Raw genomic sequence first — 9,353 nt, 5'->3', positions numbered from 1 at the left:
GGAGAAGAGAATAGAGTGAGTAGAAAAAACTCTTTCTCCCTCCACACAAAGCACTGTATTCAACCACTCCAATTTGATGTTACCTGGCAGAAAGAGGCATGGCACAATAGAGGTTAAAAATGAACAGTTTCTAATTTATTAACACCGGTAAATAATTATTGTAGTTACATGTGAATATTGAATGTAAAAAGGTACCAAGGTTACAGAGAAAGTAAAAATGAGAAGAAAGAGTAAAGAGGGAGAAGTGAAAAAGAGGAGGAGAGAAAGACTCAGAAACCTTCCGGTTTCCGATGGAAAAAAACTCTGAGCAAGAGAGCCCAGAGTCCCTTTTCCACATGTGTGCAGACATTTATACCCCTGGCCTACAGGAAGTTGTCACTGGCCTACAGGAAGTTGTCACTGGCCTACAGGAAGTTGTCACTGGCCTACAGGAAGTTGTCACTGACCAATCAGAACCTGTTGTTTCTGATGTCACGCCCCCAGTGCCTCCCATTTGGTGAAGACAAAGAGGGTGGGCGGTCCTGACGGCTGATACTTCGCACGTTGACGTCGGACAAAAGACATGTAAAAACCGGGGTGTCGAATCTTCACCCACAACCGTCGACACAGGAATGTTACACTTCCCCCTGCAGACATCTGTTATGCAAGACAAAGCAGGCTCCCGCGATGTCCATTCTTACAGACGGCCGGTTGATCCCCTGGGGCACTCGAGTATTCAGGGTCCATGGGGATCACAATTGGGTCATGATTGTGTATCTGCTTGCTTCCTGGTCAGTCGGGAATTCAAATGTAGCCGATAGTTGTGGTTCTGTGTCCTTTGTGATCCTCAGGCGTCTGAGGTCACCCTTGTAGGGAAACCTGTCTTCTTGGCATAGATCAAACACAGCAGCATACATAGAATATTCAACTGGATCCAGGGCTTTTCACACTTGGTTGGGTTCTTTGTCTGGAGTGTGATGAGGTTTGCATACAGATTGTGCATGTAGAAAAACAGTGTTCATCGTACATTAAAACCAAACCAGAAAAACAAATGACAACAATGATCAGATACTGTAATGCAAAAAACATGTAAATATAGTGGGAGGCTTAAAATGATATCAGGCAATTCATAACTCCACAGATTTGCACTGGCTTATCAAGTCTAATCAACAACAGTGGCCGGAAAAATAAATACAAATAAATAAATAAAAAAGTCCCACTTGTTGCCATGTGATTGGAGAATTACACCTTTATTAGGGAATTCATAACTCTGCGGATTTGCACCGGCTAACGAAGTTCAATCAACAACAGTGGCCGGAAAAATAAACACAAATAAATAAATAAAAAAGTCCCGCTTGTTGCCATGTGATTGGAGAATTACACCTTTATTAGGGAATTCATAACTCTGCGAATTTGCATCGGCTTAACGAAGTTCAATCAACAACAGTGGCCGGAAAAATAAACACAAATAAAATCCCGCTTGTTGCCATGTGATTAGAGAATTACACCTTTATCACTAAAAGCTATTATTTGAGATTATGGCATTGTTGAGGTGTTCAGAGAGAGAAACAGTTTCACATAAATTTAAATTCTGATCCTAAACATGTTGATCATACTGAACATGAATTTAAAATAAAAACATTTAAGTTTAACAGTGCAATTTCCAATCCCTGATCAGTTATTATCAAATTGTTCACCGTGGGACATGGTTTATGATGTTCAATGTAATACCAGTAATCTAAAATGTCACAAATCCTGGTTATTACTGGTTACAGTTTGGTTTGTGGGTTCATCTATTGTGCCAGCCATATCTACATGCCACATTGTAAGTGATACAGTAATTAGTCAATGTTCATTTTATACCTTGTCGGACTGGATCTGGATTTAGAAATGCCTCGGTTTCTACGGTCCCGGGCTTTTTAGGATATGTAGATCCTTTTTATTTAAATTAAAGCACATAGATTCTATTCCTCCCTATGCAGTAAAATTCAGATAAAAGAGACTTACGGTCACAGATCCACATCCGAGCAAAGGTATCACGTCGGGATCACCATTTGTAAAACCCCACATGAAGACCATGTGGTGTTGGAGAAGAGAATAGAGTGAGTAGAAAAAACTCTTTCTCCCTCCACACAAAGCACTGTATTCAACCACTCCAATTTGATGTTACCTGGCAGAAAGAGGCATGGCACAACAGAGGTTAAAAATGAACAGTTTCTAATTTATTAACACCGGTAAATAATTATTGTAGTTACATGTGAATATTGAATGTAAAAAGGTACCAAGGTTACAGAGAAAGTAAAAATGAGAAGAAAGAGTAAAGAGGGAGAAGTGAAAAAGAGGAGGAGAGAAAGACTCAGAAACCTTCCGGTTTCCGATGGAAAAAAACTCTGAGCAAGAGAGCCCAGAGTCCCTTTTCCACATGTGTGCAGACATTTATACCCCTGGCCTACAGGAAGTTGTCACTGGCCTACAGGAAGTTGTCACTGGCCTACAGGAAGTTGTCACTGGCCTACAGGAAGTTGTCACTGACCAATCAGAACCTGTTGTTTCTGATGTCACGCCCCCAGTGCCTCCCATTTGGTGAAGACAAAGAGGGTGGGCGGTCCTGACGGCTGATACTTCGCACGTTGACGTCGGACAAAAGACATGTAAAAACCGGGGTGTCGAATCTTCACCCACAACCGTCGACACAGGAATGTTACACTTCCCCCTGCAGACATCTGTTATGCAAGACAAAGCAGGCTCCCGCGATGTCCATTCTTACAACCCTGAGTGAGCAGTGGGCAGCCATGACAGGCGCCCGGGGAGCAGTGTGTGGGGACGGTTCTTTGCTCAGTGGCACCTCAGTGGCACCTTGGCAGATCGGGATTCGAACCGGCAACCTTCTGAATTAACCGCTAGGCCACCACTGCCCCCACTGCCCCCACTGCAGAGACATCAAAGAACAAATCCTGATTGATCTGTGGGAACTTTTTGGGAGTCAAATGTACAAAAGAATTTTCTCGTGTGGGCCGCTCTGCAGCTTGGCTCCTGGCTTTTCAACTCAACTTCCTCTATCCCTTTGCTGCTCACAAAGGTCACATGTGCTGTGGTCCATCTGTGCTCTGTTGCAATGTTTTACAACGATGATCCATTTCACTTTTATTCTTGGCAATGAATTCCATAACAGTTAAAACACACATAACACTCATCACACCTAGGTTGTCCTAGATTGTTGCACTCAACATGAATACAAGCATCTACCATACCCCATCCCAGCCACCTGAGTGTAATCTGTCTAATCTTTGGATAGAGCAGCAGTGCAAGTGCCTCGTGAAGGAGTTATTGTAGTTCTAGTTATTGACAAGAATGTGGTATGCCATGATACAGATGAATATGCATGTACTGTTTGGTGTCTCTGTAACCTGAGTCAATGTGGAAAGTGAGGTCAGCAGTGAGGGAGACATGTGGGATGGCGGAGTGAGGATCACACTGTAGGATCCTCGCCAATGCCCAAGTGGACTGGGAGAATGCAGACCCGGAAGACGTCAGTGAAGATGAGGTTAACTGATTGGCGAATGGCCAACTGTGTATGCACCCTGTGGTGGGGTGGTGTCCCACCCTGGTTGAGTCACCACCCTGCACCCTGTGTCCCAGGTGCTCTGGCAGCGGCAATCCTGAGTAGAACTAAAACTGAGCAAGTCAATGAGGGCAGGCAACAACGATGGTGAAGGTTTAGGGCTGCATTTCTGCAAATTAATTTGGTCAGGAATGATGGTGTCCTTGAACCGTCACCTTATCTTGGTGGAGGAGTTAGAGAGCCCTAATGATCCTAGGAGCTATGTTGTCTTGGGCAATTGGTGCCCCTGGTAGGGTCTCCCATGATAAATTGGTCTTAGGTAAAGGGTGAGACAAAGATCAGTTCAGAAGACCTTTCATGGAAGGAACAACAAAAAGCCAGTGTACCCGGCATGGAGGGTTACCGGGGTCCCACCCTGGAGCCAGGCCTGGGGTTGGGGCCTGTTGGTGAATGCCTGGTGGCCGGGCTTTCGCCCATGGGGCCTGGCCGGGCCCAGCCTGAACCAGATACATCGGCTCATCCAACTGTGGACCCACCACACGCAGGAGGAACATGAAGGGTCCTGTGCAATGTGGATCGGGTGGCAGACCAATGCAGGAGCTTTGGCGGTCCAATCCCCATACAAGGAAACTGGCTATTGGGAGATGGAACCTCTCCGGCGGGGAAGGAGCTGGAGCTTGTGGAAGAGGTTGAGTGGTACCAGTTAGATATAGTCAGACTCACCTCGACACATAGCATTGGCTCTGGAACCCAAGTCCTTGAGAGAGGTTGGACACTCTCCTTTGCTGGAGTTGCTCCGGGTGAGAGACAGAGGGCTGGGGTTGGCTTTTTGCTAGCCCCAAGACTCTCAGCCTGTTTGGGGCAGTGATTGGGAGGAACAGCCAGCCAGATCTGAACTTGAGTGGTGTTTCGTAATTGTAGTGGTGGTAACCTAGTGGATAACACACTCGCCTATGAACCAGAAGACCCAGGTTCAAATCCTGCTTACTACCATTGTGTCCCTGAGCAAGACACTTAACCTTGAGTTGCTCCAGGGGGGGACTGTCCCTGTAACTACTGATTGTAAGTCGCTCTGGATTAGGGCGTCTGGTAAATGCTGTAAATGTAAATGTAGTCGTATCATCTGACCTGCCACCATATGTTTTGGATACTTGGGTGAAGAGAGGAGCAGAGCTGTCAAATGATCACCACCTGGTGGTGAGTTGGATCAGATGGCCGGGGAAGATGCCACGTAGACCCAAATGTATAGCGAAGGTCTGCTGGGAACGCCTGGCAGAAGAACCTGTCAAGATGGTCTTCAAGTCCCACCTTCTGCAGAGCTTTGACTGTATCCCAAGAGCATGGGGGGACATTGAGTCTGAATGGACCTTGTTCCGCTCTGCAATTGTTGAGGCGGCTATTGCTGTATGTGGTTGCAAGGTGGCTGGTGCCAGTCATGGCAGTAACCCCCGTACCTGCTGGTGAACACCAGAGGTTAGGGGAGCTATCAGGTGTAGGAGGCCTATGGGGTATGGCTGGTCTTTGGCTCTCCAGAAGCAGCAGACAGGTACTGGACAGCCAAGCAGTGTGCAGCAGTGGCAGTCGCCGAGGCAAAATCTTGGGCATGGGAAGAGTTTGATGAGGCCATTGAGAAATACTACTGATCAGCTCCAAAGAGGTTCTGGCAAACCATCCGGCACCTCAGGGAGCAACTCGCTCACACTGTTTACAGTGGCGATGGGGAGCTCCTGACGTCGACTGGGGCAATATTCGGGCGGTGGAAGGAATACTTTTAAGGAGCTCCTCAATCACACCAACGCGCATTACAATGAGAAACCAGAGCTGGGATACCTGGGTACCTGGACTGTCCAATCTCAGGGGCAGAAGTTGCTGAGGTTGTCAGCTACACAGCGGCAGAGCCCCGGGGGTGGATGAGATCTGTCCTGGGTATATCAGGGCTATAGATGTTGTAGGGCTTTCATGGTTAACACATCTCTGCAACATTGCGTGGACATCGAGGGCACTTCCGGTTGAGTAGCAGACTGGGGTGGTGGTCCCCGTTTTTAAGAAGGGGCCCAGAGGGTGTGTTCAAACTATAGGGGGATCACACTCCTCAGCCTCCCTGAAAAAGGTCTACTCCAATGTACTGGAGAGGAGGGTCTGGTCAAAAGTTGAATCTCAGATTGAGGAGGAGCAATGTGGTTTTTGTCCTGGCCTTGGAAATGTGTACCAGCTCTTTACCCTTGCCAGGGTGATGGAGGGGGCATGGGAGTTTGTCCAACCTATCCACATGTGTTTTGTGGATTTGGAGAAGGCTTATGACCGTGTCCCCAGGGGCACCCTATGGGGGGGGGCGCTCCAGGAGTATGGAGTGGATGATCTTTTGTTAAGGGCTGTTCAGTCCCTGTACCAGAGGAGCGTGATCTTGGTCTGCATAGCCGGCAGTAAGTCGGACCTGTACCCGGTGAGGGTTGGACTCTGCCAGGGCTGCCCTTTATCACCGATTCTGTTTATAACCTATATGGACAGAATTTCTAGGCGCAGCCGTGGTGTGGAGGGTGTCGAGTTTGGTGGCAGGAGAATCTCGTCTCTGCTTTTTGCAGATGATGTGGTCCTCCTAGCTTCATCAGGCTCTGACCTTCAGCTCTTGCTGGGTAGGTTTGCAGCTGAGTGTGAAGTGGCTAGGATGAGGATCAGCACCTCCAAATCTGACACTGTGTTTCTCGACCGGAAAAGGGTGGCTTGCCAACTCGGGTCGGTAGAGAGGTCCTGCCTCATGTGGAGGAGTTTACAGTTTTTTCTGATTGTTTAAGCACATTTTTTGTAACTATTGGCTATTTTTTCAAAACTCTACACACAAATAAGAAAACCTTTCACCCAATTATCAAAACATTGTAGTTCTCTTGCAAAAGCGAACACAGCTAGATTAACTCTTCACACCTTCGTAAAAATGGTGTTTTCGTATCAAACAGTACACACAAGCCATCATCTACTAAGCACACAATGCGCCAACTGCACACTGATGGTATGAATACAAAACACATCTGGCTTTTGCTTTCTCTGTGTACAGATGTCAATATGAGGTCATACTCTTGTCATAGTGTCATGTAAACATACAAGGATCCAAACGTCAAGTATTGGTGTTTATTCACACTCATAAAAAAAGTCAGAACACAAAATGGTAATTTCACAAAAAAAAGGAAAAAAAAAAAAAAGGACAATCAGCCTACATCATGTCGTCTTTCTGGGTCCGGCCACAAAATTTCGTCCACATCGCATGCGATATCCTCCAGTCCAAGGCACCGGAGAAAATATCCCCTTGAATGCCGTATCCAGGCCTGACATGATGCCTGGTCAATATCTCCACATGCCTCCTCCATTGCCTGTAAAAGGGCTACCTGTTGATGAGGATGACGGTTGTACACTTTCCAGCGGCAGACAGAGAAGAACTCCTCGATGGGATTTAAGAATGGAGAGTATGGAGGGAGGTTGAGTGCCATGAAGGATGGGGGGTCTGTAAACCAGCTACGGACCAAAGCAGCCTTATGGAAACTAACATTGTCCCATATGATGACATATCGGGTATGCTCTGGTCTCTGAACAGTGAGCATGTCATGTAAGGTGTCCAGGAATGCCATAATGTGTGCAGTGTTGTATGGGCCTATGGTTGCATGATGGTGAACAACACCATTTTGGCTTATAGCTGCACACATGGTTATGTTACCACCTCGTTGTCCTGGGACATTGATGATGGCATGGTGTCCAATAATGTTCCTGCCACGTCTCCTGGTTTTACTGAGGTTAAAACAGGCCTCATCTACAAAAAGTAGCTCATGTCCTATGGCATCTGCTTCTAGTTCCATCACTCTCTGGACAAGACAAAACAAATGCAACACATCAGGCCCATGCACAGCACCACAGTATGCACTTCCAAATTCAGAACCAATGACACTATAGCTTACCTGCACATAGTCATATCGCAGTTGCTTTACACGTTCTGTGTTTCTCTTGAAAGGAACTCTGTAAATTTGCTTCATTTTTATTCTGTGGCACGCAAGTACACGACTTAGTGCAGAAATGCTTGCACTGTGTATATTTTGAAAGATGGTGTCATTATCAATTATGCGCTGCTGTATTCGTGCAGTTTTATTGCATTATTGGCAATCACCATGTTCACTATATGGGTCTCTTGCTCTGGAGTGAACATTCTTCCTCTGCCCCCAACATCTGGACGTCTAGGAATTCTCGGCCTCCTCTGATTCTCACTCTTCCTGCTCCTTCCATTGTACTCCACATAGACAGCTTACCTGTGGCTAATTTAAAGTGCTTAGGCTGATTGCAAAGTGAACTAATTTTCTAAAACAGTTTTCACATGTGAAAGTGTGCCAGACAGTTGGCAAAATAGTGTTAATGATAGCCATACATGTGTATAATTTTGCTAGGAGTGTGTTGGAAATTTGGTAATTGAGTGTAAGCAGTGAGTTGTGTTTAAAGTTCTGCAAAAAGAGTGTTGTGCAGTGAATTGTGCCAACAGTTTTGCAAAGTGTGTGTTACAAAATGGCAAACTGAGTGCAAAGCAGTGTTTGTGCTTTTAGTTTTGCAAACTCAGTGAGTGGTTTTGCTATAAGTATTAATAGTTTTAGCAATTGTGCTATAAGAATCACAGTTAGGGTTTAAGCCATCAGAAAAAACTGTAAGTATCTTGGGGTCTTGTTCACAAGTAAGGGAAGAAGTGTGGAGGAGATCGACAGGCGGATTGGGGCCGATCTGTCGTGGTGAAGAGGGAGCTGAACCAGAAAGGAAGTCACCTATGGTAATGAGCTTTGGGATTTGACCGAAAGAACGAGATCATGGATACAAGCAGCCAAAATTAGTTTCCTCCGTAGGGTGGCCAGGTGCAGGCTTAGGGATAGGGTGAGGAGCTCGGACATTCGGGAGGGACTCAGAGTAGAACTGCTGCTCCTCCACATCAAGAGGAGCCAGTTGAGGTGGTTTGGGCATCTGGTAACCTGGGGAGGTGTTTCGGGCATTTCTTGATGGCAGGAGGCCCCCGGGTCGACCCAGGACATGCTGGAGAAATTATAGCTCCAGTCTGGTCTGGGAACGTCTTGAGGTCCTGCCAGAGGAGCTGGTGGAGGTGGCTGGGTAGAGGGCTGTCTGGCATTCCCCACTTGGGATGATGCCCCCGCGACCCAGATAAGCGGAGGAAGACAATGCGAGATGATGGTGTCCTCAATGCTGAGAAATATAGGCAGATTCCTATCCATCATACAATACCACCAGGTAGGCGTGTGATTGGTCTCTAATTTATTATGCCAAAATTACAATAACCTCAAGCACACAACCAATATCATTATGAAGAAGAACAAGGAATTCTGGAAGTCTTGGATGAGTCCTGATCTCAACATCATGGAGTCTATCTAGGATTACACAAAGAGAGAGAAGGAAGCCTACACAGGCATAGATTCGTGTTTAGTTTTCCAAGATGTTGCAATAGAATGCTACTGGTGGTTTACATACTGTTTTTTGTGTTTGACCCTGCCTTCCCTTGTTGTTGCTCATTGAATTATCATGCTTTGGTGGATGGATTTCTGATTCCCGTGCTTGCTTGTTCATCTCGACATTGCTTTTTTTGAACGCAGTCTTGAATTCTCAACATGGCCCTGATTAAATGATCAGGGTGTGGCGGACATGAAGACGCTGAAAGCGATGTTCGTACAATTAATGACCAATTAAGTACAGCAGCAACAGCACTATTACAGAGAATGCCCAAGGAAACCTGTCTCTGTCTCTGTCTGTTTTATCTGTCTTGCATCCTGAGCATGTTTGGTCA

Source organism: Denticeps clupeoides, chromosome 17, assembly GCF_900700375.1.
Source record: "Denticeps clupeoides chromosome 17, fDenClu1.1, whole genome shotgun sequence".
Lineage (NCBI taxonomy): Eukaryota > Metazoa > Chordata > Actinopteri > Clupeiformes > Denticipitidae > Denticeps > Denticeps clupeoides.
Note: the sequence above shows the minus strand (reverse complement) of the source record.